Here is a 25,627-nt window from a genome sequence, read left to right on the forward strand (position 1 = left end):
AATATTGCGGACCAAACATTCCGGGTGAGATCATACCAGCACTAATGTACCGGATCCCATCAGAACTCCGCAGTTAAGCGATCTTGGGCGAGAGTAGTACTAGGATGGGTGACCTCCTGGGAAGTACTCGTGTTGCACTCCTGAAAACATCATTTTTTTTTTCCTTTAAAAATTCACTTACGGCTCAAAAGTTTATTTTTTTTTGTTTTAAATCTTTAAAAACTCAATTATTTCGTTTTCCTTGAGGGGTTAATACCGTGGTCACTAACATGCAGCGAATAAGAAGTTCCTAGTTAATCCGGGGGAGAAAAGGGAGGACACACGCGCTCGCTATAAATGAATATTGCGGACCAAACATTTCGGGTGCGATCTTACCCGCACTAATGCACCGGATCCCATCAGAACTCCGCAGTTAAGCGTGCTTGGGAGAGAGTATTACAAGGATGGGTGACATCCTGGGAAGTCCTCGTGTTGCATCCCTGAAAACATTATTTCTTTTTTCATTTAAAAATCAACTTACGGCACAAAAGTTTGTATTTTTTGTTTTAAATCTTTCAAAACTCATTTATTTCGTTTTCCTTGACGGGTTAATACCGTGGTCACTAACATGCAGCGAATAAGAAGTTCCTAATTAATCTGGGGGAGAAAAGGGAGGACACACGCGCTCGCTATAAATGAATATTGCGGACCAAACATTCCGGGTGCGATCATACCAGCACTAATGCACCGGATCCCATCAGAACTCCGCAGTTAAGCGTGCTTGGGAGAGAGTAGTACTAGGATGGGTGACCTCCTGGGAAGTCCTCGTGTTGCACCCCTGAAAACATAATTTTTTTTTTCCTTTAAAAATCCACTTACGGCTCAAAAGTTTGTATTTTTTGTTTTGAATCTTTAAAAACTCATTTATTTCGTTTTCCTTGAGGGGTTAATACCGTAGTCACTAAGAAGCAGTGAATAAGAAGTTCCTACTTAATCCGGGGGAGAAAAGGGAGGACACACGCACTCGCTTTAAATGAATATTGCGGACCAAAAATTCCGGGTGCGATCATACCAGCACTAATGCACCGGATCCCATCAGAACTCCACAGTTAAGCGTGCTTGGGAGAGAGTAGTACTAGGATGGGTGACCTCCTGGGAAGTCCTCGTGTTGCACCCCTGAAAACATATTTTTTTTTTCCTTTAAAAATCCACTTACGGCTCAAAAGTTGGATTTTTAGTTTTAAATCTTTAAAAACTCATTTATTTCGTTTTCCTTGAGGGGTTAATACCGTGGTCACTAACAAGCAGCGAATAAGAAGTTCCTAGTTAATGCGGGGGAGAAAAGGGAGGAACACGCGCTCGCTTTAAATGAATATTGCGGACCAAAAATTCCGGGTGCGATCATACCAGAACTAATGCACCGGATCCCATCAGAACTCCGCAGTTAAGCGTGCTTGTGCGAGAGTAGTACTAGGATGGGTGACCTCCTGGGAAGTCCTCGTGTTGCACCCCTGAAAACATAACTTTTTTTTTTCCTTTAAGAATCCACTTACGGCTCAAAAGTTTGTATGTTTTGTGTTAAATCTTTAAAAACTCATTTATTTCGTTTTCCTTGAGGGGTTAATACCGTGGTCCCTAACAAGCAGCGAATAAGAAGTTCCTAGTTAATCCGGTGGAGAAAAGGGAGGACACACGCGCTCGCTATAAATGAATATTGCGGACCAAACATTCCGGGTGCGATCATACCAGCACTAATGTACCAGATCCCATCAGAACTTCGCAGTTAAGCGATCTTGGGCGAGAGTAGTACTAGGATGGGTGACCTCCTGGGAAGTACTCGTGTTGCACTCCTGAAAACATCATTTTTTTTTTCCTTTAAAAATTCACTTACGGCTCAAAAGTTTGTTTTTTTTTGTTTTAAATCTTTAAAAACTCAATTATTTCGTTTTCCTTGAGGGGTTAATACCGTGGTCACTAACATGCAGCGAATAAGAAGTTCCTAGTTAATCCGGGGGAGAAAAGGGAGGACACACGCGCTCGCTATAAATGAATATTGCGGACCAAACATTTCGGGTGCGATCATACCCGCACTAATGCACCGGATCCCATCAGAACTCCGCAGTTAAGCGTGCTTGGGAGAGAGTATTACAAGGATGGGTGACATCCTGGGAAGTCCTCGTGTTGCATCCCTGAAAACATTATTTTTTTTTTCATTTAAAAATCAACTTACGGCACAAAAGTTTGTATTTTTTGTTTTAAATCTTTCAAAACTCATTTATTTCGTTTTCCTTGACGGGTTAATACCGTGGTCACTAACATGCAGCGAATAAGAAGTTCCTAATTAATCTGGGGGAGAAAAGGGAGGACACACGCGCTCGCTATAAATGAATATTGCGGACCAAACATTCCGGGTGCGATCATACCAGCACTAATGCACCGGATCCCATCAGAACTCCGCAGTTAAGCGTGCTTGGGAGAGAGTAGTACTAGGATGGGTGACCTCCTGGGAAGTCCTCGTGTTGCACCCCTGAAAACATAATTTTTTTTTCCTTTAAAAATCCACTTACGGCTCAAAAGTTTGTATTTTTTGTTTTGAATCTTTAAAAACTCATTTATTTCGTTTTCCTTGAGGGGTTAATACCGTAGTCACTAAGAAGCAGTGAATAAGAAGTTCCTAGTTAATCCGGGGGAGAAAAGGGAGGACACACGCACTCGCTTTAAATGAATATTGCGGACCAAAAATTCCGGGTGCGATCATACCAGCACTAATGCACCGGATCCCATCAGAACTCCGCAGTTAAGCGTGCTTGTGCGAGAGTAGTACTAGGATGGGTGACCTCCTGGGAAGTCCTCGTGTTGCACCCCTGAAAACATAACTTTTTTTTTTCCTTTAAGAATCCACTTACGGCTCAAAAGTTTGTATTTTTTGTTTTGAATCTTTAAAAACTCATTTATTTCGTTTTCCTTGAGGGGTTAATACCGTAGTCACTAAGAAGCAGTGAATAAGAAGTTCCTAGTTAATCCGGGGGAGAAAAGGGAGGACACACGCACTCGCTTTAAATGAATATTGCGGACCAAAAATTCCGGGTGCGATCATACCAGCACTAATGCACCGGATCCCATCAGAACTCCACAGTTAAGCGTGCTTGGGAGAGAGTAGTACTAGGATGGGTGACCTCCTGGGAAGTCCTCGTGTTGCACCCCTAAAAACATATTTTTTTTTTCCTTTAAAAATCCACTTACGGCTCAAAAGTTGGATTTTTAGTTTTAAATCTTTAAAAACTCATTTATTTCGTTTTCCTTGAGGGGTTAATACCGTGGTCACTAACAAGCAGCGAATAAGAAGTTCCTAGTTAATGCGGGGGAGAAAAGGGAGGAACACGCGCTCGCTTTAAATGAATATTGCGGACCAAAAATTCCGGGTGCGATCATACCAGAACTAATGCACCGGATCCCATCAGAACTCCGCAGTTAAGCGTGCTTGTGCGAGAGTAGTACTAGGATGGGTGACCTCCTGGGAAGTCCTCGTGTTGAACCCCTGAAAACATAACTTTTTTTTTTCCTTTAAGAATCCACTTACGGCTCAAAAGTTTGTATGTTTTGTGTTAAATCTTTAAAAACTCATTTATTTCGTTTTCCTTGAGGGGTTAATACCGTGGTCCCTAACAAGCAGCGAATAAGAAGTTCCTAGTTAATCCGGTGGAGAAAAGGGAGGACACACGCGCTCGCTATAAATGAATATTGCGGACCAAACATTCCGGGTGCGATCATACCAGCACTAATGTACCAGATCCCATCAGAACTTCGCAGTTAAGCGATCTTGGGCGAGAGTAGTACTAGGATGGGTGACCTCCTGGGAAGTACTCGTGTTGCACTCCTGAAAACATCATTTTTTTTTTCCTTTAAAAATTCACTTACGGCTCAAAAGTTTGTTTTTTTTTGTTTTAAATCTTTAAAAACTCAATTATTTCGTTTTCCTTGAGGGGTTAATACCGTGGTCACTAACATGCAGCGAATAATAAGTTCCTAGTTAATCCGGGGGAGAAAAGGGAGGACACACGCGCTCACTATAAATGAATATTGCGGACCAAACATTCCGGGTGCGATCATTACCGCACTAATGCACCGGATCCCATCAGAACTCCGCAGTTAAGCGTGCCTGGGAGAGAGTATTACAAGGATGGGTGACCTCCTGGGAAGTCCTCGTGTTGCATACCTGAAAACATCATTTTTTTTTTCCTTTAAAAATCCACTTACGGCTCAAAAGTTTGTATTTTTTATTTTAAATCTTTAAAAACTCAATTATTTCGTTTTCCTTGAGGGGTTAATACCGTGGTCTCTAACATGCAGCGAATAAGAAGTTCCTAGTTAATCTGGGGGAGAAAAGGGAGGACACACGCGCTCGCTATAAATGAATATTGCGGACCTAACATTCCGGGTGCGATCATACCAGCACTAATGCACCGGATCCCATCAGAACTCCGCAGTTAAGCGTGCTTGGGAGAGAGTAGTACTAGGATGGGTTAACTCCTGGGAAGTCCTCGTGTTGCACCCCTGAAAACATAATTTTTTTTTCCTTTAAAAATCCACTTACGGCTCAAAAGTTTGTATTTTTTGTTTTGAATCTTTAAAAACTCATTTATTTCGTTTTCCTTGAGGGGTTAATACCGTGGTCACTAAGAAGCAGCGAATAAGAAGTTCCTAGTTAATCCGGGGGAGAAAAGGGAGGACACACGCGCTCGCTTTAAATGAATATTGCGGACCAAAAATTCCGGGTGCGATCATACCAGCACTAATGCACCGGATCCCATCAGAACTCCGCAGTTAAGCGTGCTTGTGCGATAGTAGTACTAGGATGGGTGACCTCCTGGGAAGTCCTCGTGTTGCACCCCTGAAAACATAACTTTTTTTTTTCCTTTAAAAATCCACTTACGGCTCAAAAGTTTGTATTTTTTGTTTTAAATCTTTAAAAACTCATTTATTTCGTTTTCCTTGAGGGGTAAATACCGTGGTCACTAACAAGCAGCGAATAAGAAGTTCCTAGTTAATCCGGGGGAGAAAAGGGAGGACACACGCGCTCGCAATAAATCAATATTGCGGACCAAACGTTCCGGGTGCGATCATACATGCACTAATGCACCGGATCCCATCAGAACTCCGCAGTTACGCATGCTTGGGCGAGAGAAGTACTAGGATGGGTGACCTCCTGGGAAGTCCTCGTGTTGCACCCCTGAAAACATAATTTTTTTTTTCCTTTAAAAATCCACTTACGGCTCAAAAGTTTGTATTTTTTGTTTTAAATCTTTAAAAACTCATTTATTTCGTTTTCCTTTGGGGGTTAATACCGTGGTCACTAACAAGCAGCGAATAAGAAGTTCCTAGTTAATCCGGGGGAGAAAAGGGAGGACACACGCGCTCGCTATAAATGAATATTGTGGACCAAACATTCCGGGTGCGATCATACCAGCACTAATGCACCGGATCCCATCAGAACTCCGCAGTTAAGCGTGCTTGGGCGAGAGTAGTACTAGGATGGGTGACCTCCTGGGATGTCCTCGTGTTGCACCCCTGAATACATCATTTTTTTTTTTTTCTAAAATCGACTTACGGCTCAAAAGTTTGTATTTTTAGTTTTAAATCTTTAAAAACTCATTTATTTCGTTTTCCTTGAGGGGTTAATACCGTGGTCACTAACAAGCAGCGAAGAAGAAGTTCCTAGTTAATCCGGGGGAGAAAAGGGAGGACACACGCGCTCGCTATAAATGAATATTGCGGACCAAACAATCCGGGAGCGATCATACCAGCACTAATGCCCCGGATCCCATCAGAACTTCGCAGTTAAGCGTGCTTGGGCGAGAGTAGTACTAGGATGTGTTACCTCCTAGGAAGTCATCGTGTTGCACCCCTGAAAACATCATTTTTTTTTTCCGTTAAAAATCCACTTACGGCTCAAAAGTTTGTATTTTTTATTTTAAATCTTTAAAAACTCATTTATTATGTTTTCCTTGAGGGGTTAATACCGTGGTCACTAACAAGCAGCGAATTAGAAGTTCCTAGTTAATCCGGGGGAGAAAAGGGAGGACACACGCGCTCTCTATAAATGAATATTGCGGACCAAACATTCCGGGAGCGATCATACCAGCACCAATGCCCCGGATCCCATCAGAACTCCGCAGTTAAGCGTGCTTGGGCGAGAGTAGTTCTAGGATGTGTTACCTCCTGGGAAGTCCTTGGGTTGCACCCCTGAAAACATCATTTTTTTTTCCGTTAAAAATCCACTTACGACTCAAAAGTTTGTATTTTTTGTTTTAAATCTTTAAAAACTCATTTATTACGTTTTCCTTGAGGGGTTAATACCGTGGTCACTAACAAGCAGCGAATAAGAAGTTCCTAGTTAATCCGGGGGAGAAAAGGGAGGACACACGCGCTCGCTATAAATGAACATTACGGACCAAACATTCCGGGTGCGATCATACCAGCACTAATGCACCGGATCCCATCAGAACTCCGCAGTTAAGCGCGCTTGGGCGAAAGTATTACTAGGATGGGTAACCTCCTGGGAAGTCGTCGTGTTGCAACCCTGAAAACAATTTTTTTTTTTTCCTTTAAAAATCCACTTACGGCTCAAAAGTTGGTATTTTTTGTTTTAAATCTTTAAACACTCATTTATTTCGTTTTCCTTGAGGGGTTAATGCCGTGGTCATTAACAAGCAGCGAATAAGAAGGTCCTAGTTAATCCGGGGGAGAAAAGGGAGGACACACGCGCTCGCTTTAAATCAATATGGCGAACCAAAAATTCCGGGTGCGATCATACCAGCACTAATGCACCGGATCCCACCAGAACTCCGCAGTTAAGCGTGCTTGGGCGAGAGTAGTACTAGGATGGGTGACCTCCTAGGAAGTCCTCGTGTTGCACCCCTGAAAACATCAATTTTTTTCCCTTTAAAAATCCACTTACGGCTCAAAAGTTTGTATTTTTTGTTTTAAATCTTTAAAAACTCATTTATTTCGTTTTCCTTGAGGGGTCAAAACTGTGGTCACTAACAAGCAGCGAATAAGAAGTTCCTAGTTAATCCGGGGGAGAAAAGGGAGGACACACGCGCTCGCTATAAATGAATATTGCGGACCAAACATTCCGGGAGCGATCATACTAGCACCAATGCCCCGGATCCCATCAGAACTCCGCAGTCAAGCGTGCTTGGGCGAGAGTAGTACTAGGATGTGTTACCTCCTGGGATGTCCTCGTGTTGCACCCCTGAAAATATCATTTTTTTTTCCGTTAAAAATCCACTTACGGCTCAAAAGTTTGTATTTTTTATTTTAAATCTTTAAAAACTCATTTATTACGTTTTCCTTGAGGGGTTAATACCGTGGTCACTAACAAGCCGCGAATAAGAAGTTCCTAGTTAATCCGGGGGAGAAAAGGGAGGACACACGCGCTCGCTATAAATGAATATTGCGGACCAAACATTCCAGGTGCGATCATACCAGCACTAATGCACCGGATCCCATCAGAACTCCGCAGTTAAGCGTGCTTGGGCGAGAGTAGTACTAGGATGGGTGACCTCCTGAAAAGTCCTCGTGTTGCACCCCTGAAAACATCATTTTTTTTTCCGTTAAAAATCCACTTACGGCTCAAAAGTTTGTATTTTTTATTTTAAATCTTTAAAAACTCATTTATTACGTTTTCCTTGAGGGGTTAATACCGTGGTCACTAACAAGCCGCGAATAAGAAGTTCCTAGTTAATCCGGGGGAGAAAAGGGAGGACACACGCGCTCGCTTTAAATCAATATGGCGAACCAAAAATTCCGGGTGCGATCATACCAGCACTAATGCACCGGATCCCACCAGAACTCCGCAGTTAAGCGTGCTTGGGCGAGAGTAGTACTAGGATGGGTGACCTCCTGGGAAGTCCTCGTGTTGCACCCCTGAAAACATCAATTTTTTTCCCTTTAAAAATCCACTTACGGCTCAAAAGTTTGTATTTTTTGTTTTAAATCTTTAAAAACTCATTTATTTCGTTTTCCTTGAGGGGTTAAAACTGTGGTCACTAACAAGCAGCGAATAAGAAGTTCCTAGTTAATCCGGGGGAGAAAAGGGAGGACACACGCGCTCGCTATAAATGAATATTGCGGACCAAACATTCCGGGAGCGATCATACTAGCACCAATGCCCCGGATCCCATCAGAACTCCGCAGTTAAGCGTGCTTGGGCGAGAGTAGTACTAGGATGTGTTACCTCCTGGGATGTCCTCGTGTTGCACCCCTGAAAATATCATTTTTTTTTTCCGTTAAAAATCCACTTACGGATCAAAAGTTTGTATTTTTTGTTTTAAATCTTTAAAAACTCATTTATTACGTTTTCCTTGAGGTGTTAGTACCGTGGTCACTAACAAGCCGCGAATAAGAAGTTCCTAGTTAATCCGGGGGAGAAAAGGGAGGACACACGCGCTCGCTATAAATGAATATTGCGGACCAAACATTCCGGGTGCGATCATACCAGCACTAATGCACCGGATCCCATCAGAACTCCGCAGTTAAGCGTGCTTGGGCGAGAGTAGTACTAGGATGGGTGACCTCCTGGGAAGTCCTCGTGTTGCACCCCTGAATACATCATTTTTTTTTTTCTAAAATCGACTTACGGCTCAAAAGTTTGTATTTTTAGTTTTAAATCTTTAAAAACTCATTTATTTCGTTTTCCTTGAGGGGTTAATACCGTGGTCACTAACAAGCAGCGAAGAAGAAGTTCCTAGTTAATCCGGGGGAGAAAAGGGAGGACACACGCGCTCACTATAAATGAATATTGCGGACCAAACATTCCGGGTGCGATCATTACCGCACTAATGCACCGGATCCCATCAGAACTCCGCAGTTAAGCGTGCTTGGGAGAGAGTATTACAAGGATGGGTGACCTCCTGGGAAGTCCTCGTGTTGCATACCTGAAAACATCATTTTTTTTTTCCTTTAAAAATCCACTTACGGCTCAAAAGTTTGTATTTTTTGTTTTAAATCTTTAAAAACTCAATTATTTCGTTTTCCTTGAGGGGTTAATACCGTGGTCTCTAACATGCAGCGAATAAGAAGTTCCTAGTTAATCTGGGGGAGAAAAGGGAGGACACACGCGCTCGCTATAAATGAATATTGCGGACCTAACATTCCGGGTGCGATCATACCAGCACTAATGCACCGGATCCCATCAGAACTCCGCAGTTAAGCGTGCTTGGGAGAGAGTAGTACTAGGATGGGTTAACTCCTGGGAAGTCCTCGTGTTGCACCCCTGAAAACATAATTTTTTTTTCCTTTAAAAATCCACTTACGGCTCAAAAGTTTGTATTTTTTGTTTTGAATCTTTAAAAACTCATTTATTTCGTTTTCCTTGAGGGGTTAATACCGTGGTCACTAAGAAGCAGCGAATAAGAAGTTCCTAGTTAATCCGGGGGAGAAAAGGGAGGACACACGCGCTCGCTTTAAATGAATATTGCGGACCAAAAATTCCGGGTGCGATCATACCAGCACTAATGCACCGGATCCCATCAGAACTCCGCAGTTAAGCGTGCTTGTGCGATAGTAGTACTAGGATGGGTGACCTCCTGGGAAGTCCTCGTGTTGCACCCCTGAAAACATAACTTTTTTTTTTCCTTTAAAAATCCACTAACGGCTCAAAAGTTTGTATTTTTTGTTTTAAATCTTTAAAAACTCATTTATTTCGTTTTCCTTGAGGGGTTAATACCGTGGTCACTAACAAGCAGCGAATAAGAAGTTCCTAGTTAATCCGGGGGAGAAAAGGGAGGACACACGCGCTCGCAATAAATCAATATTGCGGACCAAACGTTCCGGGTGCGATCATACATGCACTAATGCACCTGATCCCATCAGAACTCCGCAGTTACGCATGCTTGGGCGAGAGAAGTACTAGGATGGGTGACCTCCTGGGAAGTCCTCGTGTTGCACCCCTGAAAACATAATTTTTTTTTTCCTTTAAAAATCCACTTACGGCTCAAAAGTTTGTATTTTTTGTATTAAATCTTTAAAAACTCATTTATTTCGTTTTCCTTTGGGGGTTAATACCGTGGTCACTAACAAGCAGCGAATAAGAAGTTCCTAGTTAATCCGGGGGAGAAAAGGGAGGACACACGCGCTCGCTATAAATGAATATTGCGGACCAAACATTCCGGGTGCGATCATACCAGCACTAATGCACCGGATCCCATCAGAACTCCGCAGTTAAGCGTGCTTGGGCGAGAGTAGTACTAGGATGGGTGACCTCCTGGGAAGTCCTCGGGTTGCACCCCTGAATACATCATTTTTTTTTTTTTCTAAAATCGACTTACGGCTCAAAAGTTTGTATTTTTAGTTTTAAATCTTTAAAAACTCATTTATTTCGTTTTCCTTGAGGGGTTAATACCGTGGTCACTAACAAGCAGCGAAGAAGAAGTTCCTAGTTAATCCGGGGGAGAAAAGGGAGGACACACGCGCTCGCTATAAATGAATATTGCGGACCAAACAATCCGGGAGCGATCATACCAGCACTAATGCCCCGGATCCCATCAGAACTTCGCAGTTAAGCGTGCTTGGGCGAGAGTAGTACTAGGATGTGTTACCTCCTAGGAAGTCATCGTGTTGCACCCCTGAAAACATCATTTTTTTTTTCCGTTAAAAATCCACTTACGGCTCAAAAGTTTGTATTTTTTATTTTAAATCTTTAAAAACTCATTTATTATGTTTTCCTTGAGGGGTTAATACCGTGGTCACTAACAAGCAGCGAATAAGAAGTTCCTAGTTAATCCGGGGGAGAAAAGGGAGGACACACGCGCTCTCTATAAATGAATATTGCGGACCAAACATTCCGGGAGCGATCATACCAGCACCAATGCCCCGGATCCCATCAGAACTCCGCAGTTAAGCGTGCTTGGGCGAGAGTAGTTCTAGGATGTGTTACCTCCTGGGAAGTCCTTGGGTTGCACCCCTGAAAACATCATTTTTTTTTCCGTTAAAAATCCACTTACGGCTCAAAAGTTTGTATTTTTTGTTTTAAATCTTTAAAAACTCATTTATTACGTTTTCCTTGAGGGGTTAATACCGTGGTCACTAACAAGCAGCGAATAAGAAGTTCCTAGTTAATCCGGGGGAGAAAAGGGAGGACACACGCGCTCGCTATAAATGAACATTACGGACCAAACATTCCGGGTGCGATCATACCAGCACTAATGCACCGGATCCCATCAGAACTCCGCAGTTAAGCGCGCTTGGGCGAAAGTATTACTAGGATGGGTAACCTCCTGGGAAGTCGTCGTGTTGCAACCCTGAAAACAATTTTTTTTTTTTCCTTTAAAAATCCACTTACGGCTCAAAAGTTGGTATTTTTTGTTTTAAATCTTTAAACACTCATTTATTTCGTTTTCCTTGAGGGGTTAATGCCGTGGTCATTAACAAGCAGCGAATAAGAAGGTCCTAGTTAATCCGGGGGAGAAAAGGGAGGACACACGCGCTCGCTTTAAATCAATATGGCGAACCAAAAATTCCGGGTGCGATCATACCAGCACTAATGCACCGGATCCCACCAGAACTCCGCAGTTAAGCGTGCTTGGGCGAGAGTAGTACTAGGATGGGTGACCTCCTAGGAAGTCCTCGTGTTGCACCCCTGAAAACATCAATTTTTTTCCCTTTAAAAATCCACTTACGGCTCAAAAGTTTGTATTTTTTGTTTTAAATCTTTAAAAACTCATTTATTTCGTTTTCCTTGAGGGGTCAAAACTGTGGTCACTAACAAGCAGCGAATAAGAAGTTCCTAGTTAATCCGGGGGAGAAAAGGGAGGACACACGCGCTCGCTATAAATGAATATTGCGGACCAAACATTCCGGGAGCGATCATACTAGCACCAATGCCCCGGATCCCATCAGAACTCCGCAGTCAAGCGTGCTTGGGCGAGAGTAGTACTAGGATGTGTTACCTCCTGGGATGTCCTCGTGTTGCACCCCTGAAAATATCATTTTTTTTTCCGTTAAAAATCCACTTACGGCTCAAAAGTTTGTATTTTTTATTTTAAATCTTTAAAAACTCATTTATTACGTTTTCCTTGAGGGGTTAATACCGTGGTCACTAACAAGCCGCGAATAAGAAGTTCCTAGTTAATCCGGGGGAGAAAAGGGAGGACACACGCGCTCGCTATAAATGAATATTGCGGACCAAACATTCCAGGTGCGATCATACCAGCACTAATGCACCGGATCCCATCAGAACTCTGCAGTTAAGCGTGCTTGGGCGAGAGTAGTACTAGGATGGGTGACCTCCTGAAAAGTCCTCGTGTTGCACCCCTGAAAACATCATTTTTTTTTCCGTTAAAAATCCACTTACGGCTCAAAAGTTTGTATTTTTTATTTTAAATCTTTAAAAACTCATTTATTACGTTTTCCTTGAGGGGTTAATACCGTGGTCACTAACAAGCCGCGAATAAGAAGTTCCTAGTTAATCCGGGGGAGAAAAAGGAGGACACACGCGCTCGCTTTAAATCAATATGGCGAACCAAAAATTCCGGTTGCGATCATACCAGCACTAATGCACCGGATCCCACCAGAACTCCGCAGTTAAGCGTGCTTGGGCGAGAGTAGTACTAGGATGGGTGACCTCCTGGGAAGTCCTCGTGTTGCACCCCTGAAAACATCAATTTTTTTCCCTTTAAAAATCCACTTACGGCTCAAAAGTTTGTATTTTTTGTTTTAAATCTTTAAAAACTCATTTATTTCGTTTTCCTTGAGGGGTTAAAACTGTGGTCACTAACAAGCAGCGAATAAGAAGTTCCTAGTTAATCCGGGGGAGAAAAGGGAGGACACACGCGCTCGCTATAAATGAATATTGCGGACCAAACATTCCGGGAGCGATCATACTAGCACCAATGCCCCGGATCCCATCAGAATCCGCAGTTAAGCGTGCTTGGGCGAGAGTAGTACTAGGATGTGTTACCTCCTGGGATGTCCTCGTGTTGCACCCCTGAAAATATCATTTTTTTTTTCCGTTAAAAATCCACTTACGGATCAAAAGTTTGTATTTTTTGTTTTAAATCTTTAAAAACTCATTTATTACGTTTTCCTTGAGGTGTTAGTACCGTGGTCACTAACAAGCCGCGAATAAAAAGTTCCTAGTTAATCCGGGGGAGAAAAAGGGAGGACACACGCGGTCGCTATAAATGAATATTGCGGACCAAACATTCCGGGTGCGATCATACCAGCACTAATGCACCGGATCCCATCAGAACTCCGCAGTTAAGCGTGCTTGGGCGAGAGTAGTACTAGGATGGGTGACCTCCTGGGAAGTCCTCGTGTTGCACCCCTGAATACATCATTTTTTTTTTTTCTAAAATCGACTTACGGCTCAAAAGTTTGTATTTTTAGTTTTAAATCTTTAAAAACTCATTTATTTCGTTTTCCTTGAGGGGTTAATACCGTGGTCACTAACAAGCAGCGAATAAGAAGTTCCTAGTTAATCCGGGGGAGAAAAGGGAGGACACACGCGCTCGCTATAAATGAATATTGCGGACCAAACAATCCGGGAGCGATCATACCAGCACTAATGCCCCGGATCCCATCAGAACTTCGCAGTTAAGCGTGCTTGGGCGAGAGTAGTACTAGGATGTGTTACCTCCTAGGAAGTCATCGTGTTGCACCCCTGAAAACATCATTTTTTTTTTCCGTTAAAAATCCACTTACGGCTCAAAAGTTTGTATTTTTTATTTTAAATCTTTAAAAACTCATTTATTATGTTTTCCTTGAGGGGTTAATACCGTGGTCACTAACAAGCAGCGAATAAGAAGTTCCTAGTTAATCCGGGGGAGAAAAGGGAGGACACACGCGCTCTCTATAAATGAATATTGCGGACCAAACATTCCGGGAGCGATCATACCAGCACCAATGCCCCGGATCCCATCAGAACTCCGCAGTTAAGCGTGCTTGGGCGAGAGTAGTTCTAGGATGTGTTACCTCCTGGGAAGTCCTTGGGTTGCACCCCTGAAAACATCATTTTTTTTTCCGTTAAAAATCCACTTACGGCTCAAAAGTTTGTATTTTTTGTTTTAAATCTTTAAAAACTCATTTATTACGTTTTCCTTGAGGGGTTAATACCGTGGTCACTAACAAGCAGCGAATAAGAAGTTCCTAGTTAATCCTGGGGAGAAAAGGGAGGACACACGCGCTCGCTATAAATGAACATTACGGACCAAACATTCCGGGTGCGATCATACCAGCACTAATGCACCGGATCCCATCAGAACTCCGCAGTTAAGCGCGCTTGGGCGAGAGTATTACTAGGATGGGTAACCTCCTGGGAAGTCGTCGTGTTGCAACCCTGAAAACAAATTTTTTTTTTTCCTTTAAAAATCTACTTACGGCTCAAAAGTTGGTATTTTTTGTTTTAAATCTTTAAACACTCATTTATTTCGTTTTCCTTGAAGGGTTAATGCCGTGGTCATTAACAAGCAGCGAATAAGAAGGTCCTAGTTAATCCGGGGGAGAAAAGGGAGGACACACGCGCTCGCTTTAAATCAATATGGCGAACCAAAAATTCCGGGTGCGATCATACCAGCACTAATGCACCGGATCCCACCAGAACTCCGCAGTTAAGCGTGCTTGGGCGAGAGTAGTACTAGGATGGGTGACCTCCTGGGAAGTCCTCGTGTTCTACCCCTGAAAACATCAATTTTTTTCCCTTTAAAAATCCACTTACGGCTCAAAAGTTTGTATTTTTTGTTTTAAATCTTTAAAAACTCATTTATTTCGTTTTCCTTGAGGGGTCAAAACTGTGGTCACTAACAAGCAGCGAATAAGAAGTTCCTAGTTAATCCGGGGGAGAAAAGGGAGGACACACGCGCTCGCTATAAATGAATATTGCGGACCAAACATTCCGGGAGCGATCATACTAGCTCCAATGCCCCGGATCCCATCAGAACTCCGCAGTCAAGCGTGCTTGGGCGAGAGTAGTACTAGGATGTGTTACCTCCTGGGATGTCCTCGTGTTGCACCCCTGAAAATATCATTTTTTTTTCCGTTAAAAATCCACTTACGGCTCAAAAGTTTGTATTTTTTATTTTAAATCTTTAAAAACTCATTTATTATGTTTTCCTTGAGGGGTTAATACCGTGGTCACTAACAAGCAGCGAATAAGAAGTTCCTAGTTAATCCGGGGGAGAAAAGGGAGGACACACGCGCTCTCTATAAATGAATATTGCGGACCAAACATTCCGGGAGCGATCATACCAGCACCAATGCCCCGGATCCCATCAGAACTCCGCAGTTAAGCGTGCTTGGGCGAGAGTAGTTCTAGGATGTGTTACCTCCTGGGAAGTCCTTGGGTTGCACCCCTGAAAACATCATTTTTTTTTCCGTTAAAAATCCACTTACGGCTCAAAAGTTTGTATTTTTTGTTTTAAAACTTTAAAAACTCATTTATTACGTTTTCCTTGAGGGGTTAATACCGTGGTCACTAACAAGCAGCGAATAAGAAGTTCCTAGTTAATCCGGGGGAGAAAAGGGAGGACACACGCGCTCGCTATAAATGAACATTACGGACCAAACATTCCGGGTGCGATCATACCAGCACTAATGCACCGGATCCCATCAGAACTCCGCAGTTAAGCGCGCTTGGGCGAGAGTATTACTAGGATGGGTAACCTCCTGGGAAGTCGTCGTGTTGCAACCCTGAAAACAAATTTTTTTTTTTCCTTTAAAAATCCACTTACGGCTCAAAAGTTGGTATTTTTTGTTTTAAATCTTTAAACACTCATTTATTTCGTTTTCCTTGAGGGGTTAATGCCGTGGTCATTAACAAGCAGCGAATAAGAAGGTCCTAGTTAATCCGGGGGAGAAAAGGGAGGACACACGCGCTCGCTTTAAATCAATATGGCGAACCAAAAATTCCGGGTGCGATCATACCAGCACTAATGCACCGGATCCCACCAGAACTCCGCAGTTAAGCGTGCTTGGGCGAGAGTAGTACTAGGATGGGGGACCTCCTGGGAAGTCCTCGTGTTGCACCCCTGAAAACATCAATTTTTTTCCCTTTAAAAATCCACTTACGGCTCAAAAGTTTGTATTTTTTGTTTTAAATCTTTAAAAACTCATTTATTTCGTTTTCCTTGAGGGGTCAAAACTGTGGTCACTAACAAGCAGCGAATAAGAAGTTCCTAGTTAATCCGGGGGAGAAAAGAGAGGACACACGCGCTCGCTATAAATGAATATTGCGGACCAAACATTCCGGGAGCGATCATACTAGCACCAATGCCCCGGATCCCATCAGAACTCCGCAGTCAAGCGTGCTTGGGCGAGAGTAGTACTAGGATGTGTTACCTCCTGGGATGTCCTCGTGTTGCACCCCTGAAAATATCATTTTTTTTTCCGTTAAAAATCCACTTACGGCTCAAAAGTTTGTATTTTTTATTTTAAATCTTTAAAAACTCATTTATTACGTTTTCCTTGAGGGGTTAATACCGTGGTCACTAACAAGCCGCGAATAAGAAGTTCCTAGTTAATCCGGGGGAGAAAAGGGAGGACACACGCGCTCGCTTTAAATCAATATGGCGAACCAAAAATTCCGGGTGCGATCATACCAGCACTAATGCACCGGATCCCATCAGAACACCGCAGTTAAGCGTGCTTGGGCGAGAGTAGTACTAGGATGGGTGACCTCCTGAAAAGTCCTCGTGTTGCACCCCTGAAAACATCATTTTTTTTTCCGTTAAAAATCCACTTACGGCTCAAAAGTTTGTATTTTTTATTTTAAATCTTTAAAAACTCATTTATTACGTTTTCCTTGAGGGGTTAATACCGTGGTCACTAACAAGCCGCGAATAAGAAGTTCCTAGTTAATCCGGGGGAGAAAAGGGAGGACACACGCGCTCGCTTTAAATCAATATGGCGAACCAAAAATTCCGGGTGCGATCATACCAGCACTAATGCACCGGATCCCACCAGAACTCCGCAGTTAAGCGTGCTTGGGCGAGAGTAGTACTAGGATGGGTGACCTCCTGGGAAGTCCTCGTGTTGCACCCCTGAAAACATCAATTTTTTTCCCTTTAAAAATCCACTTACGGCTCAAAAGTTTGTATTTTTTGTTTTAAATCTTTAAAAACTCATTTATTTCGTTTTCCTTGAGGGGTTAAAACTGTGGTCACTAACAAGCAGCGAATAAGAAGTTCCTAGTTAATCCGGGGGAGAAAAGGGAGGACACACGCGCTCGCTGTAAATGAATATTGCGGACCAAACATTCCGGGAGCGATCATACTAGCACCAATGCCCCGGATCCCATCAGAACTCCGCAGTTAAGCGTGCTTGGGCGAGAGTAGTACTAGGATGTGTTACCTCCTGCGATGTCCTCGTGTTGCACCCCTGAAAATATCATTTTTTTTTTCCGTTAAAAATCCACTTACGGATCAAAAGTTTGTATTTTTTGTTTTAAATCTTTAAAAACTCATTTATTACGTTTTCCTTGAGGGGTTAGTACCGTGGTCACTAACAAGCCGCGAATAAGAAGTTCCTAGTTAATCCGGGGGAGAAAAAGGGAGGACACACGCGGTCGCTATAAATGAATATTGCGGACCAAACATTCCGGGTGCGATCATACCAGCACTAATGCACCGGATCCCATCAGAACTCCCAAGTTAAGCGTGCTTGGGCGAGAGTAGTACTAGGATGGGTGACCTCCTGGGAAGTCCTCGTGTTGCACCCCTGAAAACATCATTTTTTTTTAAAAAAAAAAAATCGACTTACGGCTCAAAAGTTTGTATTTTTTGTTTTAAATCTTTAAAAACTCATTTATTTCGTTTTCCTTGAGGGGTTAAAACCGTGGTCACTAACAAGCAGCGAATAAGAAGTTCCTAGTTAATCCGGGGGAGAAAAGGGAGGACACACGCGCTCGCTATAAATGAATATTGCGGACCAAACATTCCGGGAGCGATCATACCAGCACTAATTCCCCGGATCCAATCAGAACTCCGCAGTTAAGCGTGCTTGGGCGAGAGTAGTACTAGGATGTGTGACCTCCTGGGAAGTCCTCGTGTTGCACCCCTGAAAACATCATTTTTTTTTTCCGTTAAAAATTCACTTACAGCTCAAAAGTTTGTATTTTTTGTTTTAAATCTTTAAAAACTCATTTATTACGTTTTCCTTGAGGGGTTAATACCGTGGTCACTAACAAGCAGCGAATAAGAAGTTCCTAGTTAATCCGGGGGAGAAAAGGGATGACACACGCGCTCGCTATAAATGAATATTGCGGACCAAACATTCCAGGTGCGATCATACCAGCACTAATGCACCGGATCCCATCAGAACACCGCAGTTAAGCATGCTTGGGCGAGAGTAGTACTAGGATGGGTAAGTCCTCGTGTTGCACCCCTGAAAACATCATTTTTTTTGTTTTTATTATTATTATTCTTTAAAAATCCACTTACGGCTCAAAAGTTTGCATTTTTTGTTTTAAATCTTTAAAAACTCATTTATTTCGTTTTCCTTGAGGGGTTAATACCGTGGTCACTAACAAGCAGAGAATAAGAAGTTTCTATTTAAGCCGGGGGAGAAAAGGGAGGACACACGCGCTCGCTATAAATGAATATTGCGGACCAAACATTCCGGGTGCGATCATACCAGCACTAATGCACCGGATCCCATCAGAACACCGCAGAAAAGCGTGCTTGGGCGAGAGTAGTACTAGGATGGGTGACCTCCTGAAAAGTCCTCGTGTTGCACCCCTGAAAACATCATTTTTTTTTCCGTTAAAAATCCACTTACGGCTCAAAAGTTTGTATTTTTTATTTTAAATCTTTAAAAACTCATATATTACGTTTTCCTTGAGGGGTAAATACCGTGGTCACTAACAAGCAGCGAATAAGAAGTTCCTAGTTAATCCGGGGGAGAAAAGGGAGGACACACGCGCTCGCTATAAATGAATATTGCGGACCAAACATTCCGGGTGCGATCCATACCAGCACTAATGCACCAGATCCCATCAGAACTCCGCAGTTAAGCGTGCTTGGTTGAGAGTAGTACTAGGATGGGTGACCTCCTGGGAAGTCCTCGTGTTGCACCCCTGAAAACATCATTTTTTTTTTCCGTTAAATATCCACTTACGGCTCAAAAGTTTGTATTTTTTGTTTTAAATCTTTAAAAACTCATTTATTACGTTTTCCTTGAGGGGTTAATACCGTGGTCACTAACAAGCCGCGAATAAGAAGTTCCTAGTTAATCCGGGGGAGAAAAGGGAGGACACACGCGCTCGCTATAAATGAATATTGCGGACCAAACATTCCGGGTGCGATCATACCAGCACTAATGCACCGGATCCCATCAGAACTCCGCAGTTAAGCGTGCTTGGGCGAGAGTAGTACTAGGATGGATGACCTCCTGGGAAGTCCTCGTGTTGCACCCCTGAAAACATAATTTTTTTTTTCCTTTAAAAATCCACTTACGACTCAAAAGTTTGTATTTTTAGTTTTAAATCTTTAAAAACTCATTTATTTCGTTTTCCTTGAGGGGTTAATACCGTGGTCACTAACAAGCAGCGAAGAAGAAGTTCCTAGTTAATCCGGGGGAGAAAAAGGAGGACACACGCGCTCGCTATAAATGAATATTGCGGACAAAACAATCCGGGAGCGATCATACCAGCACTAATGCCCCGGATCCCATCAGAACCTCGCAGTTAAGCGTGCTTGGGCGAGAGTAGTACTAGGATGTGTTACCTCCTAGGAAGTCATCGTGTTGCACCCCTGAAAACATCATTTTTTTTTCCGTTAAAAATCCACTTACGGCTCAAAAGTTTGTATTTTTTATTTTAAATCTTTAAAAACTCATTTATTACGTTTTCCTTGAGGGGTTAATTCCGTGGTCACTAACAAGCCGCGAATAAGAAGTTCCTAGTTAATCCGGGGGAGAAAAGGGAGGACACACGCGCTCGCTATAAATGAATATTGCGGACCAAACATTCCAGGTGCGATCATACCAGCACTAATGCACCGGATCCCATCAGAACTCCGCAGTTAAGCGTGCTTGGGCGAGAGTAGTACTAGGATGGGTAAGTCCTCGTGTTGCACCCCTGAAAACATCATTTTTTTGTTTTTATTATTATTCTTTAAAAATCCACTTACGGCTCAAAAGTTTGCATTTTTTGTTTTAAATCTTTAAAAACTCATTTATTTCGTTTTCCTTGAGGGGTTAATACCGTTGTCACTAACAAGCAGAGAATAAGAAGTTTCTATTTAATCCGGGGGAGAAAAGGGAGGACACACGCGCTCGCTATAAATGAATATTGCGGACCAAACATTCCGGGTGCGATCATACCAGCACTAATGCACCGGATCCCATCAGAACACCGCAGTTAAGCGTGCTTGGGCGAGAGTAGTACTAGGATGGGTGACCCCCTGGGAAGTCCTCGTGTTGCACCCCTGAAAACATAATTTTTTTTTTCCTTTAAAAATCCACTTACGGCTCAAAAGTTTGTATTTTTTGTTTTAAATCTTTAAAAACTCATTTATTTCGTTTTCCTTTGGGGGTTAATACCGTGGTCACTAACAAGCAGCGAATAAGAAGTTCCTAGTTAATCCGGGGGAGAAAAGGGAGGACACACGCGCTCGCTATAAATGAATATTGCGGACCAAACATTCCGGGTGCGATCATACCAGCACTAATGCACCAGATCCCATCAGAACTCCGCAGTTAAGCGTGCTTGGTTGAGAGTAGTACTAGGATGGGTGACCTCCTGGGAAGTCCTCGTGTTGCACCCCTGAAAACATCATTTTTTTTTCCGTTAAAAATCCACTTACGGCTCAAAAGTTTGTATTTTTTGTTTTAAATCTTTAAAAACTCATTTATTACGTTTTCATTGAGGGGTTAATACCGTGGTCACTAACAAGCCGCGAATAAGAAGTTCCTAGTTAATCCGGGGGAGAAAAATGAGGACACACGCGCTCGCTATAAATGAATATTGCGCACCAAACATTCCGGGTGCGATCATACCAGCACTAATGCACCGGATCCCATCAGAACTCCGCAATTAAGCGTGCTTGGGCGAGAGTAGTACTAGGATGGGTGACCTCCTGGGAAGTCCTCGTGTTGCACCCCTGAAAACATAATTTTTTTTTTCCTTTAAAAATCCACTTACGGCTCAAAAGTTTGTATTTTTAGTTTTAAATCTTTAAAAACTCATTTATTTCGTTTTCCTTGAGGGGTTAATACCGTGGTCACTAACAAGCAGCGAAGAGGAAGTTCCTAGTTAATCTGGGGGAGAAAAGGGAGGACACACGCGCTCGCTATAAATGAATTTTGCGAACAAAACAATCCGGGAGCGATCATACCAGCACTAATGCCCCGGATCCCATCAGAACCTCGCAGTTAAGCGTGCTTGGGCGAGAGTAGTACTAGGATGTGTTACCTCCTAGGAAGTCATCGTGTTGCACCCCTGAAAACATCATTTTTTTTTTCCGTTAAAAATCCACTTACGGCTCAAAAGTTTGTATTTTTTATTTTAAATCTTTAAAAACTCATTTATTACGTTTTCCTTGAGGGGTTAATACCGTGGTCACTAACAAGCCGCGAATAAGAAGTTCCTAGTTAATCCGGGGGAGAAAAGGGAGGACACACGCGCTCGCTATAAATGAATATTGCGGACCAAACATTCCAGGTGCGATCATACCAGCATTAATGCACCGGATCCCATCAGAACTCCGCAGTTAAGCGTGCTTGGGCGAGAGTAGTACTAGGATGGGTAAGTCCTCGTGTTGCACCCCTGAAAACATCATTTTTTTTGTTTTTATTATTATTATTCTTTAAAAATCCACTTACGGCTCAAAAGTTTGCATTTTTTGTTTTAAATCTTTAAAAACTCATTTATTTCGTTTTCCTTGAGGGGTTAATACCGTGGTCACTAACAAGCAGAGAATAAGAAGTTTCTATTTAATCCGGGGGAGAAAAGGGAGGACACACGCGCTCGCTATAAATGAATATTGCGGACCAAACATTCCGGGTGCGATCATACCAGCACTAATGCACCGGATCCCATCAGAACACCGCAGAGAAGCGTGCTTGGGCGAGAGTAGTACTAGGATGGGTGACCTCCTGAAAAGTCCTCATGTTGCACCCCTGAAAACATCATTTTTTTTTCCGTTAAAAATCCACTTACGGCTCAAAAGTTTGTATTTTTTATTTTAAATCTTTAAAAACTCATTTATTACGTTTTCCTTGAGGGGTTAATACCGTGGTCACTAACAAGCCGCGAATAAGAAGTTCCTAGTTAATCCGGGGGAGAAAAGGGAGGACACACGCGCTCGCTAAAAATGAATATTGCGGACCAAACATTCCAGGTGCGATCATACCAGCAGTAATGCACCGGATCCCATCAGAACTCCGCAGTTAAGCTTGCTTGGGCGAGAGTAGTACTAGGATGGGTAAGTCCTCGTGTTGCACCCCTGAAAACATCATTTTTTTTGTTTTTATTATTATTATTCTTTAAAAATCCACTTACGGCTCAAAAGTTTGCATTTTTTGTTTTTAATCTTTAAAAACTCATTTATTTCGTTTTCCTTGAGGGGTTAATACCGTGGTCACTAACAAGCAGAGAATAAGAAGTTTCTATTTAATCCGGGGGAGAAAAGGGAGGACACACGCGCTCGCTATAAATGAATATTGCGGACCAAACATTCCAGGTGCGATCATACCAGCACTAATGCACCGGATCCCATCAGAACTCCGCAGTTAAGAGTGCTTGGGCGAGAGTAGTACTAGGATGGGTAAGTCCTCGTGTTGCACCCCTGAAAACATCATTTTTTTTGTTTTTATTATTATTATTCTTTAAAAATCCACTTACGGCTCAAAAGTTTGCATTTTTTGTTTTAAATCTTTAAAAACTCATTTATTTCGTTTTCCTTGAGGGGTTAATACCGTGGTCACTAACAAGCAGAGAATAAGAAGTTTCTATTTAATCCGGGGGAGAAAAGGGAGGACACACGCGCTCGCTATAAATGAATATTGCGGACCAAACATTCCGGGTGCGATCATACCAGCACTAATGCACCGGATCCCATCAGAACACCGCAGTTAAGCGTGCTTGGGCGAGAGTAGTACTAGGATGGGTGACCTCCTGAAAAGTCCTCGTGTTGCACCCCTGAAAACATAATATTTTTTTTCCTTTAAAAATCCACTTACGGCTCAAAAGTTTGTATTTTTTGTTTTAAATCTTTAAAAACTCATATATTTCGTTTTCCTTTGGGAGTTAATACCGTGGTCACTAACAAGCAGCGAATAAGAAGTTCCTAGTTAATCCGGGGGAGAAAAGGGAGGACACACGCGCTCGCTATAAATGAATATTGCGGACCAAACATTCCAGGTGCGATCATACCAGCAGTAATGCACCGGATCCCATCAGAACTCCGCAGTTAAGCTTGCTTGGGCGAGAGTAGTACTAGGATGGGTAAGTCCTCGTGTTGCACCCCTGAAAACATCATTTTTTTTTGTTTTTATTATTATTATTCTTTAAAAATTCACTTACGGCTCAAAAGTTTGTATTTTTTGTATTAAATCTTTAAAAACTCATTTATTTCGTTTTCCTTGAGGGGTTAATACCGTGGTCACTAACAAGCAGAGAATAAGAAGTTTCTATTTAATCCGGGGGAGAAAAGAGAGGACATACGCGTTCGCTAAAAATGAATATTGCGGACCAAACATTCCGGGTGCGATCATACCACCACTAATGCACCGGATCCCATCAGATCTCCGCAGTTAAACGTGCTTGGGCGAGAAAAGTACTAGGATGGGTGACCTCCTGGGAAGTCCTCGTGTTGCACCCCTGAAAACATCATTTTTTTTGTTTTTATTATTATTATTCTTTAAAAATCCACTTACGGCTCAAAAGTTTGTATTTTTTGTTTTAAATCTTTAAAAACTCATTTATTTCGTTTTCCTTGAGGGGTTAATACCGTTGTCACTAACAAGCAGTGAATAAGAAGTTCCTAGTTAATCCGGGGGAGAAAAGGGAGGACACACGCGTTCGCTATAAATGAATATTGCGGACCAAACATTCCGGGTGCGATCATACCAGGACTAATGCACCGGATCCCATCAGAACTCCGCAGTTAAGCATGCTTGGGCGAGAGTAGTACTAGGATGGGTGAGTCCTCGTGTTGCACCCCTGAAAACATCATTTTTTTTGTTTTTATTAATATTATTCTTTAAAAATCCACTTACGGCTCAAAAGTTTGCATTTTTTGTTTTAAATCTTTAAAAACTCATTTATTTCGTTTTCCTTGAGGGGTTAATACCGTGGTCACTAACAAGCAGAGAATAAGAAGTTTCTATTTAATCCGGGGGAGAAAAGAGAGGACACACGCGTTCGCTAAAAATGAATATTGCGGACCAAACATTCCGGGTGCGATCATACCACCACTAATGCACCGGATCCCATCAGATCTCCGCAGTTAAACTTTCTTGGGCGAGAGAAGTACTAGGATGGGTGACCTTCTGGGAAGTCATCGTGTTGCACCCCTGAAAACATCATTTTTTATTATTATTATTCTTTAAAAATCCACTTACGCCTCAAAAGTTTGTATTTTTTGTTTTAAATCTTTATAAACTCATTTATTTCGTTTTCTTTGAGGGGTTAATACCGTTGTCACTAACAAGCAGTGAATAAGAAGTTCCTAGTTAATCCGGGGGAGAAAAGGGAGGACACACGCGTTCGCTACAAATGAATATTGCGGACCAAACATTCTGGGTGCGACCATACCAGCACTAATGCACCGGATCCCATCTGAACTCCGCAGTTAAGCGTGCTTGGGCGAGAGTAGTACTAGGATGGGTAAGTCCTCGTGTTGCACCCCTGAAAACATCATTTTTTTGTTTTTATTATTATTCTTGAAAAATCCACTTACGGCTCAAAAGTATGTATTTTTAAAAACTCATTTATTTCGTTTTCCTTGAGGGGTTAATACCGTGGTCGCTAACAAGAAGCGAATAAGAAGTTCCTAGTTAATCCGGGGGAGAAAAGGGAGGACACACGCGTTCGCTATAAATGAATATTGCGGACCAAACATTCCGGGAGCGATCATACCAGCACTAATGCACCGGATCCCATCAGAACTCCGCAGTTAAGCATGCTTGGGCGAGAGTAGTACTAGGATGGGTAAGTCCTCGTGTTGCACCCCTGAAAACATCATTTTTTTTGTTTTTATTATTATTCTTGAAAAATCCACTTACGGCTCAAAAGTTTGTATTTTTTGTTTTATATCTATAAAAACTCATTTATTTCGTTTTCCTTGAGGGGTTAATACCGTGGTCCCTAGCAAGCAGCGAATAAGAAGTTCCTAGTTAATCCAGGGGAGAAAAGGGAGGACACACGCGTTCGCTATAAATGAATATTGCGGACCAAACATTCCGCGTGCGATCATACCAGCACTAATGCACCCGGATCCTATCAGAACTCCGCAGTTAAGCGTGCTTGGGCGAGAGTAGTACTAGGATGGGTGACCTTCTGGGAAATCCTCTTGTTGCACCCCTGAAAACATCATTTTTTATTATTATTTTTATTTTTTAAAAGTCCACTTACGGCTCAAAAGTTTGTATTTTTTGTTTTAAATCTTTAAAAACTCATTTATTTCGTTTTCCTTGAGGGGTTAATACCGTG

General features: G+C 42.4%; 61 non-coding genes and 15 pseudogenes across 61 annotated transcripts; all 76 read left to right on the plus strand.

Annotated features, from left to right (window-relative positions):
- Positions 1-22: 22 nt before the first annotated feature.
- LOC133827445 (5S ribosomal RNA) lies at positions 23-141 on the plus strand. The gene has a single exon (XR_009890136.1). It is a non-coding gene; the product is annotated as a 5S ribosomal RNA (ribosomal RNA).
- Positions 142-361: 220 nt separating this feature from the next.
- Positions 362-480, plus strand: LOC133827575 (5S ribosomal RNA). The gene has a single exon (XR_009890263.1). It is a non-coding gene; the product is annotated as a 5S ribosomal RNA (ribosomal RNA).
- A 219-nt stretch (positions 481-699) lies between these two features.
- On the plus strand, positions 700-818 carry LOC133826745 (5S ribosomal RNA). The gene has a single exon (XR_009889457.1). It is a non-coding gene; the product is annotated as a 5S ribosomal RNA (ribosomal RNA).
- A 219-nt stretch (positions 819-1,037) lies between these two features.
- LOC133826980 (5S ribosomal RNA) lies at positions 1,038-1,156 on the plus strand. Its single transcript, XR_009889684.1, has one exon. It is a non-coding gene; the product is annotated as a 5S ribosomal RNA (ribosomal RNA).
- Positions 1,157-1,372: 216 nt separating this feature from the next.
- On the plus strand, positions 1,373-1,491 carry LOC133827051 (5S ribosomal RNA). The gene has a single exon (XR_009889753.1). It is a non-coding gene; the product is annotated as a 5S ribosomal RNA (ribosomal RNA).
- Positions 1,492-1,711: 220 nt separating this feature from the next.
- Positions 1,712-1,830, plus strand: LOC133827455 (5S ribosomal RNA). The gene has a single exon (XR_009890145.1). It is a non-coding gene; the product is annotated as a 5S ribosomal RNA (ribosomal RNA).
- A 220-nt stretch (positions 1,831-2,050) lies between these two features.
- On the plus strand, positions 2,051-2,169 carry LOC133827547 (5S ribosomal RNA). Its single transcript, XR_009890236.1, has one exon. It is a non-coding gene; the product is annotated as a 5S ribosomal RNA (ribosomal RNA).
- A 219-nt stretch (positions 2,170-2,388) lies between these two features.
- Positions 2,389-2,507, plus strand: LOC133826746 (5S ribosomal RNA). Its single transcript, XR_009889458.1, has one exon. It is a non-coding gene; the product is annotated as a 5S ribosomal RNA (ribosomal RNA).
- A 218-nt stretch (positions 2,508-2,725) lies between these two features.
- LOC133826662 (5S ribosomal RNA) lies at positions 2,726-2,844 on the plus strand. Its single transcript, XR_009889375.1, has one exon. It is a non-coding gene; the product is annotated as a 5S ribosomal RNA (ribosomal RNA).
- A 220-nt stretch (positions 2,845-3,064) lies between these two features.
- On the plus strand, positions 3,065-3,183 carry LOC133826982 (5S ribosomal RNA). Its single transcript, XR_009889685.1, has one exon. It is a non-coding gene; the product is annotated as a 5S ribosomal RNA (ribosomal RNA).
- A 216-nt stretch (positions 3,184-3,399) lies between these two features.
- LOC133827384 (5S ribosomal RNA) lies at positions 3,400-3,518 on the plus strand. Its single transcript, XR_009890075.1, has one exon. It is a non-coding gene; the product is annotated as a 5S ribosomal RNA (ribosomal RNA).
- A 220-nt stretch (positions 3,519-3,738) lies between these two features.
- On the plus strand, positions 3,739-3,857 carry LOC133827456 (5S ribosomal RNA). The gene has a single exon (XR_009890146.1). It is a non-coding gene; the product is annotated as a 5S ribosomal RNA (ribosomal RNA).
- A 220-nt stretch (positions 3,858-4,077) lies between these two features.
- LOC133827582 (5S ribosomal RNA) lies at positions 4,078-4,196 on the plus strand (annotated as a pseudogene).
- Positions 4,197-4,415: 219 nt separating this feature from the next.
- Positions 4,416-4,534, plus strand: LOC133827331 (5S ribosomal RNA). Its single transcript, XR_009890026.1, has one exon. It is a non-coding gene; the product is annotated as a 5S ribosomal RNA (ribosomal RNA).
- A 218-nt stretch (positions 4,535-4,752) lies between these two features.
- LOC133827179 (5S ribosomal RNA) lies at positions 4,753-4,871 on the plus strand. Its single transcript, XR_009889877.1, has one exon. It is a non-coding gene; the product is annotated as a 5S ribosomal RNA (ribosomal RNA).
- A 220-nt stretch (positions 4,872-5,091) lies between these two features.
- Positions 5,092-5,210, plus strand: LOC133827410 (5S ribosomal RNA). Its single transcript, XR_009890102.1, has one exon. It is a non-coding gene; the product is annotated as a 5S ribosomal RNA (ribosomal RNA).
- Positions 5,211-5,429: 219 nt separating this feature from the next.
- LOC133826648 (5S ribosomal RNA) lies at positions 5,430-5,548 on the plus strand. Its single transcript, XR_009889361.1, has one exon. It is a non-coding gene; the product is annotated as a 5S ribosomal RNA (ribosomal RNA).
- A 218-nt stretch (positions 5,549-5,766) lies between these two features.
- Positions 5,767-5,885, plus strand: LOC133827552 (5S ribosomal RNA). Its single transcript, XR_009890241.1, has one exon. It is a non-coding gene; the product is annotated as a 5S ribosomal RNA (ribosomal RNA).
- A 219-nt stretch (positions 5,886-6,104) lies between these two features.
- LOC133827548 (5S ribosomal RNA) lies at positions 6,105-6,223 on the plus strand. The gene has a single exon (XR_009890237.1). It is a non-coding gene; the product is annotated as a 5S ribosomal RNA (ribosomal RNA).
- Positions 6,224-6,441: 218 nt separating this feature from the next.
- On the plus strand, positions 6,442-6,560 carry LOC133827453 (5S ribosomal RNA). The gene has a single exon (XR_009890143.1). It is a non-coding gene; the product is annotated as a 5S ribosomal RNA (ribosomal RNA).
- A 219-nt stretch (positions 6,561-6,779) lies between these two features.
- On the plus strand, positions 6,780-6,898 carry LOC133826760 (5S ribosomal RNA). The gene has a single exon (XR_009889471.1). It is a non-coding gene; the product is annotated as a 5S ribosomal RNA (ribosomal RNA).
- A 218-nt stretch (positions 6,899-7,116) lies between these two features.
- On the plus strand, positions 7,117-7,235 carry LOC133827562 (5S ribosomal RNA). Its single transcript, XR_009890251.1, has one exon. It is a non-coding gene; the product is annotated as a 5S ribosomal RNA (ribosomal RNA).
- A 218-nt stretch (positions 7,236-7,453) lies between these two features.
- On the plus strand, positions 7,454-7,572 carry LOC133826870 (5S ribosomal RNA). The gene has a single exon (XR_009889577.1). It is a non-coding gene; the product is annotated as a 5S ribosomal RNA (ribosomal RNA).
- A 218-nt stretch (positions 7,573-7,790) lies between these two features.
- LOC133826482 (5S ribosomal RNA) lies at positions 7,791-7,909 on the plus strand. Its single transcript, XR_009889199.1, has one exon. It is a non-coding gene; the product is annotated as a 5S ribosomal RNA (ribosomal RNA).
- A 218-nt stretch (positions 7,910-8,127) lies between these two features.
- LOC133827522 (5S ribosomal RNA) lies at positions 8,128-8,246 on the plus strand. Its single transcript, XR_009890211.1, has one exon. It is a non-coding gene; the product is annotated as a 5S ribosomal RNA (ribosomal RNA).
- A 219-nt stretch (positions 8,247-8,465) lies between these two features.
- LOC133826058 (5S ribosomal RNA) lies at positions 8,466-8,584 on the plus strand. The gene has a single exon (XR_009888794.1). It is a non-coding gene; the product is annotated as a 5S ribosomal RNA (ribosomal RNA).
- A 216-nt stretch (positions 8,585-8,800) lies between these two features.
- Positions 8,801-8,919, plus strand: LOC133827577 (5S ribosomal RNA; annotated as a pseudogene).
- Positions 8,920-9,138: 219 nt separating this feature from the next.
- Positions 9,139-9,257, plus strand: LOC133827332 (5S ribosomal RNA). The gene has a single exon (XR_009890027.1). It is a non-coding gene; the product is annotated as a 5S ribosomal RNA (ribosomal RNA).
- A 218-nt stretch (positions 9,258-9,475) lies between these two features.
- LOC133827180 (5S ribosomal RNA) lies at positions 9,476-9,594 on the plus strand. Its single transcript, XR_009889878.1, has one exon. It is a non-coding gene; the product is annotated as a 5S ribosomal RNA (ribosomal RNA).
- Positions 9,595-9,814: 220 nt separating this feature from the next.
- LOC133827488 (5S ribosomal RNA) lies at positions 9,815-9,933 on the plus strand. Its single transcript, XR_009890177.1, has one exon. It is a non-coding gene; the product is annotated as a 5S ribosomal RNA (ribosomal RNA).
- A 219-nt stretch (positions 9,934-10,152) lies between these two features.
- On the plus strand, positions 10,153-10,271 carry LOC133826369 (5S ribosomal RNA). The gene has a single exon (XR_009889092.1). It is a non-coding gene; the product is annotated as a 5S ribosomal RNA (ribosomal RNA).
- Positions 10,272-10,489: 218 nt separating this feature from the next.
- On the plus strand, positions 10,490-10,608 carry LOC133827553 (5S ribosomal RNA). The gene has a single exon (XR_009890242.1). It is a non-coding gene; the product is annotated as a 5S ribosomal RNA (ribosomal RNA).
- A 219-nt stretch (positions 10,609-10,827) lies between these two features.
- LOC133827549 (5S ribosomal RNA) lies at positions 10,828-10,946 on the plus strand. Its single transcript, XR_009890238.1, has one exon. It is a non-coding gene; the product is annotated as a 5S ribosomal RNA (ribosomal RNA).
- A 218-nt stretch (positions 10,947-11,164) lies between these two features.
- Positions 11,165-11,283, plus strand: LOC133827454 (5S ribosomal RNA). Its single transcript, XR_009890144.1, has one exon. It is a non-coding gene; the product is annotated as a 5S ribosomal RNA (ribosomal RNA).
- A 219-nt stretch (positions 11,284-11,502) lies between these two features.
- LOC133826762 (5S ribosomal RNA) lies at positions 11,503-11,621 on the plus strand. The gene has a single exon (XR_009889473.1). It is a non-coding gene; the product is annotated as a 5S ribosomal RNA (ribosomal RNA).
- Positions 11,622-11,839: 218 nt separating this feature from the next.
- LOC133827563 (5S ribosomal RNA) lies at positions 11,840-11,958 on the plus strand. The gene has a single exon (XR_009890252.1). It is a non-coding gene; the product is annotated as a 5S ribosomal RNA (ribosomal RNA).
- A 218-nt stretch (positions 11,959-12,176) lies between these two features.
- On the plus strand, positions 12,177-12,295 carry LOC133827138 (5S ribosomal RNA). Its single transcript, XR_009889838.1, has one exon. It is a non-coding gene; the product is annotated as a 5S ribosomal RNA (ribosomal RNA).
- A 218-nt stretch (positions 12,296-12,513) lies between these two features.
- LOC133826799 (5S ribosomal RNA) lies at positions 12,514-12,632 on the plus strand. The gene has a single exon (XR_009889508.1). It is a non-coding gene; the product is annotated as a 5S ribosomal RNA (ribosomal RNA).
- Positions 12,633-12,850: 218 nt separating this feature from the next.
- LOC133827594 (5S ribosomal RNA) lies at positions 12,851-12,968 on the plus strand (annotated as a pseudogene).
- A 220-nt stretch (positions 12,969-13,188) lies between these two features.
- LOC133826059 (5S ribosomal RNA) lies at positions 13,189-13,307 on the plus strand. Its single transcript, XR_009888795.1, has one exon. It is a non-coding gene; the product is annotated as a 5S ribosomal RNA (ribosomal RNA).
- A 217-nt stretch (positions 13,308-13,524) lies between these two features.
- Positions 13,525-13,643, plus strand: LOC133827554 (5S ribosomal RNA). Its single transcript, XR_009890243.1, has one exon. It is a non-coding gene; the product is annotated as a 5S ribosomal RNA (ribosomal RNA).
- Positions 13,644-13,862: 219 nt separating this feature from the next.
- On the plus strand, positions 13,863-13,981 carry LOC133827550 (5S ribosomal RNA). The gene has a single exon (XR_009890239.1). It is a non-coding gene; the product is annotated as a 5S ribosomal RNA (ribosomal RNA).
- Positions 13,982-14,199: 218 nt separating this feature from the next.
- Positions 14,200-14,318, plus strand: LOC133827434 (5S ribosomal RNA). Its single transcript, XR_009890125.1, has one exon. It is a non-coding gene; the product is annotated as a 5S ribosomal RNA (ribosomal RNA).
- Positions 14,319-14,537: 219 nt separating this feature from the next.
- On the plus strand, positions 14,538-14,656 carry LOC133827286 (5S ribosomal RNA). The gene has a single exon (XR_009889981.1). It is a non-coding gene; the product is annotated as a 5S ribosomal RNA (ribosomal RNA).
- A 218-nt stretch (positions 14,657-14,874) lies between these two features.
- On the plus strand, positions 14,875-14,993 carry LOC133827581 (5S ribosomal RNA; annotated as a pseudogene).
- A 218-nt stretch (positions 14,994-15,211) lies between these two features.
- LOC133827551 (5S ribosomal RNA) lies at positions 15,212-15,330 on the plus strand. Its single transcript, XR_009890240.1, has one exon. It is a non-coding gene; the product is annotated as a 5S ribosomal RNA (ribosomal RNA).
- Positions 15,331-15,548: 218 nt separating this feature from the next.
- LOC133827435 (5S ribosomal RNA) lies at positions 15,549-15,667 on the plus strand. The gene has a single exon (XR_009890126.1). It is a non-coding gene; the product is annotated as a 5S ribosomal RNA (ribosomal RNA).
- Positions 15,668-15,886: 219 nt separating this feature from the next.
- On the plus strand, positions 15,887-16,005 carry LOC133826623 (5S ribosomal RNA). The gene has a single exon (XR_009889338.1). It is a non-coding gene; the product is annotated as a 5S ribosomal RNA (ribosomal RNA).
- Positions 16,006-16,223: 218 nt separating this feature from the next.
- LOC133827564 (5S ribosomal RNA) lies at positions 16,224-16,342 on the plus strand. Its single transcript, XR_009890253.1, has one exon. It is a non-coding gene; the product is annotated as a 5S ribosomal RNA (ribosomal RNA).
- A 218-nt stretch (positions 16,343-16,560) lies between these two features.
- On the plus strand, positions 16,561-16,679 carry LOC133827140 (5S ribosomal RNA). Its single transcript, XR_009889840.1, has one exon. It is a non-coding gene; the product is annotated as a 5S ribosomal RNA (ribosomal RNA).
- Positions 16,680-16,897: 218 nt separating this feature from the next.
- On the plus strand, positions 16,898-17,016 carry LOC133826483 (5S ribosomal RNA). The gene has a single exon (XR_009889200.1). It is a non-coding gene; the product is annotated as a 5S ribosomal RNA (ribosomal RNA).
- Positions 17,017-17,234: 218 nt separating this feature from the next.
- On the plus strand, positions 17,235-17,353 carry LOC133827565 (5S ribosomal RNA). The gene has a single exon (XR_009890254.1). It is a non-coding gene; the product is annotated as a 5S ribosomal RNA (ribosomal RNA).
- A 220-nt stretch (positions 17,354-17,573) lies between these two features.
- LOC133826458 (5S ribosomal RNA) lies at positions 17,574-17,692 on the plus strand. The gene has a single exon (XR_009889176.1). It is a non-coding gene; the product is annotated as a 5S ribosomal RNA (ribosomal RNA).
- Positions 17,693-17,912: 220 nt separating this feature from the next.
- On the plus strand, positions 17,913-18,031 carry LOC133827449 (5S ribosomal RNA). Its single transcript, XR_009890139.1, has one exon. It is a non-coding gene; the product is annotated as a 5S ribosomal RNA (ribosomal RNA).
- Positions 18,032-18,250: 219 nt separating this feature from the next.
- LOC133827614 (5S ribosomal RNA) lies at positions 18,251-18,358 on the plus strand (annotated as a pseudogene).
- A 234-nt stretch (positions 18,359-18,592) lies between these two features.
- On the plus strand, positions 18,593-18,711 carry LOC133827385 (5S ribosomal RNA). The gene has a single exon (XR_009890076.1). It is a non-coding gene; the product is annotated as a 5S ribosomal RNA (ribosomal RNA).
- A 218-nt stretch (positions 18,712-18,929) lies between these two features.
- On the plus strand, positions 18,930-19,049 carry LOC133827355 (5S ribosomal RNA). The gene has a single exon (XR_009890048.1). It is a non-coding gene; the product is annotated as a 5S ribosomal RNA (ribosomal RNA).
- A 219-nt stretch (positions 19,050-19,268) lies between these two features.
- On the plus strand, positions 19,269-19,387 carry LOC133826358 (5S ribosomal RNA). The gene has a single exon (XR_009889081.1). It is a non-coding gene; the product is annotated as a 5S ribosomal RNA (ribosomal RNA).
- A 219-nt stretch (positions 19,388-19,606) lies between these two features.
- On the plus strand, positions 19,607-19,725 carry LOC133827584 (5S ribosomal RNA; annotated as a pseudogene).
- Positions 19,726-19,943: 218 nt separating this feature from the next.
- On the plus strand, positions 19,944-20,051 carry LOC133827586 (5S ribosomal RNA; annotated as a pseudogene).
- Positions 20,052-20,281: 230 nt separating this feature from the next.
- Positions 20,282-20,400, plus strand: LOC133826763 (5S ribosomal RNA). The gene has a single exon (XR_009889474.1). It is a non-coding gene; the product is annotated as a 5S ribosomal RNA (ribosomal RNA).
- A 219-nt stretch (positions 20,401-20,619) lies between these two features.
- LOC133827132 (5S ribosomal RNA) lies at positions 20,620-20,738 on the plus strand. The gene has a single exon (XR_009889831.1). It is a non-coding gene; the product is annotated as a 5S ribosomal RNA (ribosomal RNA).
- A 218-nt stretch (positions 20,739-20,956) lies between these two features.
- LOC133826560 (5S ribosomal RNA) lies at positions 20,957-21,075 on the plus strand. The gene has a single exon (XR_009889276.1). It is a non-coding gene; the product is annotated as a 5S ribosomal RNA (ribosomal RNA).
- A 219-nt stretch (positions 21,076-21,294) lies between these two features.
- On the plus strand, positions 21,295-21,413 carry LOC133827585 (5S ribosomal RNA; annotated as a pseudogene).
- Positions 21,414-21,632: 219 nt separating this feature from the next.
- LOC133827596 (5S ribosomal RNA) lies at positions 21,633-21,740 on the plus strand (annotated as a pseudogene).
- A 234-nt stretch (positions 21,741-21,974) lies between these two features.
- On the plus strand, positions 21,975-22,093 carry LOC133827477 (5S ribosomal RNA). The gene has a single exon (XR_009890167.1). It is a non-coding gene; the product is annotated as a 5S ribosomal RNA (ribosomal RNA).
- Positions 22,094-22,311: 218 nt separating this feature from the next.
- Positions 22,312-22,419, plus strand: LOC133827597 (5S ribosomal RNA; annotated as a pseudogene).
- A 234-nt stretch (positions 22,420-22,653) lies between these two features.
- LOC133827583 (5S ribosomal RNA) lies at positions 22,654-22,761 on the plus strand (annotated as a pseudogene).
- A 234-nt stretch (positions 22,762-22,995) lies between these two features.
- LOC133827141 (5S ribosomal RNA) lies at positions 22,996-23,114 on the plus strand. The gene has a single exon (XR_009889841.1). It is a non-coding gene; the product is annotated as a 5S ribosomal RNA (ribosomal RNA).
- A 219-nt stretch (positions 23,115-23,333) lies between these two features.
- On the plus strand, positions 23,334-23,441 carry LOC133827598 (5S ribosomal RNA; annotated as a pseudogene).
- A 235-nt stretch (positions 23,442-23,676) lies between these two features.
- LOC133827190 (5S ribosomal RNA) lies at positions 23,677-23,795 on the plus strand. The gene has a single exon (XR_009889887.1). It is a non-coding gene; the product is annotated as a 5S ribosomal RNA (ribosomal RNA).
- Positions 23,796-24,029: 234 nt separating this feature from the next.
- LOC133827607 (5S ribosomal RNA) lies at positions 24,030-24,137 on the plus strand (annotated as a pseudogene).
- A 234-nt stretch (positions 24,138-24,371) lies between these two features.
- LOC133827558 (5S ribosomal RNA) lies at positions 24,372-24,490 on the plus strand. Its single transcript, XR_009890247.1, has one exon. It is a non-coding gene; the product is annotated as a 5S ribosomal RNA (ribosomal RNA).
- A 226-nt stretch (positions 24,491-24,716) lies between these two features.
- LOC133827574 (5S ribosomal RNA) lies at positions 24,717-24,824 on the plus strand (annotated as a pseudogene).
- A 216-nt stretch (positions 24,825-25,040) lies between these two features.
- On the plus strand, positions 25,041-25,148 carry LOC133827601 (5S ribosomal RNA; annotated as a pseudogene).
- Positions 25,149-25,379: 231 nt separating this feature from the next.
- LOC133827460 (5S ribosomal RNA) lies at positions 25,380-25,499 on the plus strand. The gene has a single exon (XR_009890150.1). It is a non-coding gene; the product is annotated as a 5S ribosomal RNA (ribosomal RNA).
- The last annotated feature ends 128 nt before the right edge of the window (positions 25,500-25,627 follow it).

The sequence above is a fragment of the Humulus lupulus genome, chromosome 3 (genome assembly GCF_963169125.1).
Source record: "Humulus lupulus chromosome 3, drHumLupu1.1, whole genome shotgun sequence".
NCBI classification, from domain to species: domain Eukaryota; kingdom Viridiplantae; phylum Streptophyta; class Magnoliopsida; order Rosales; family Cannabaceae; genus Humulus; species Humulus lupulus.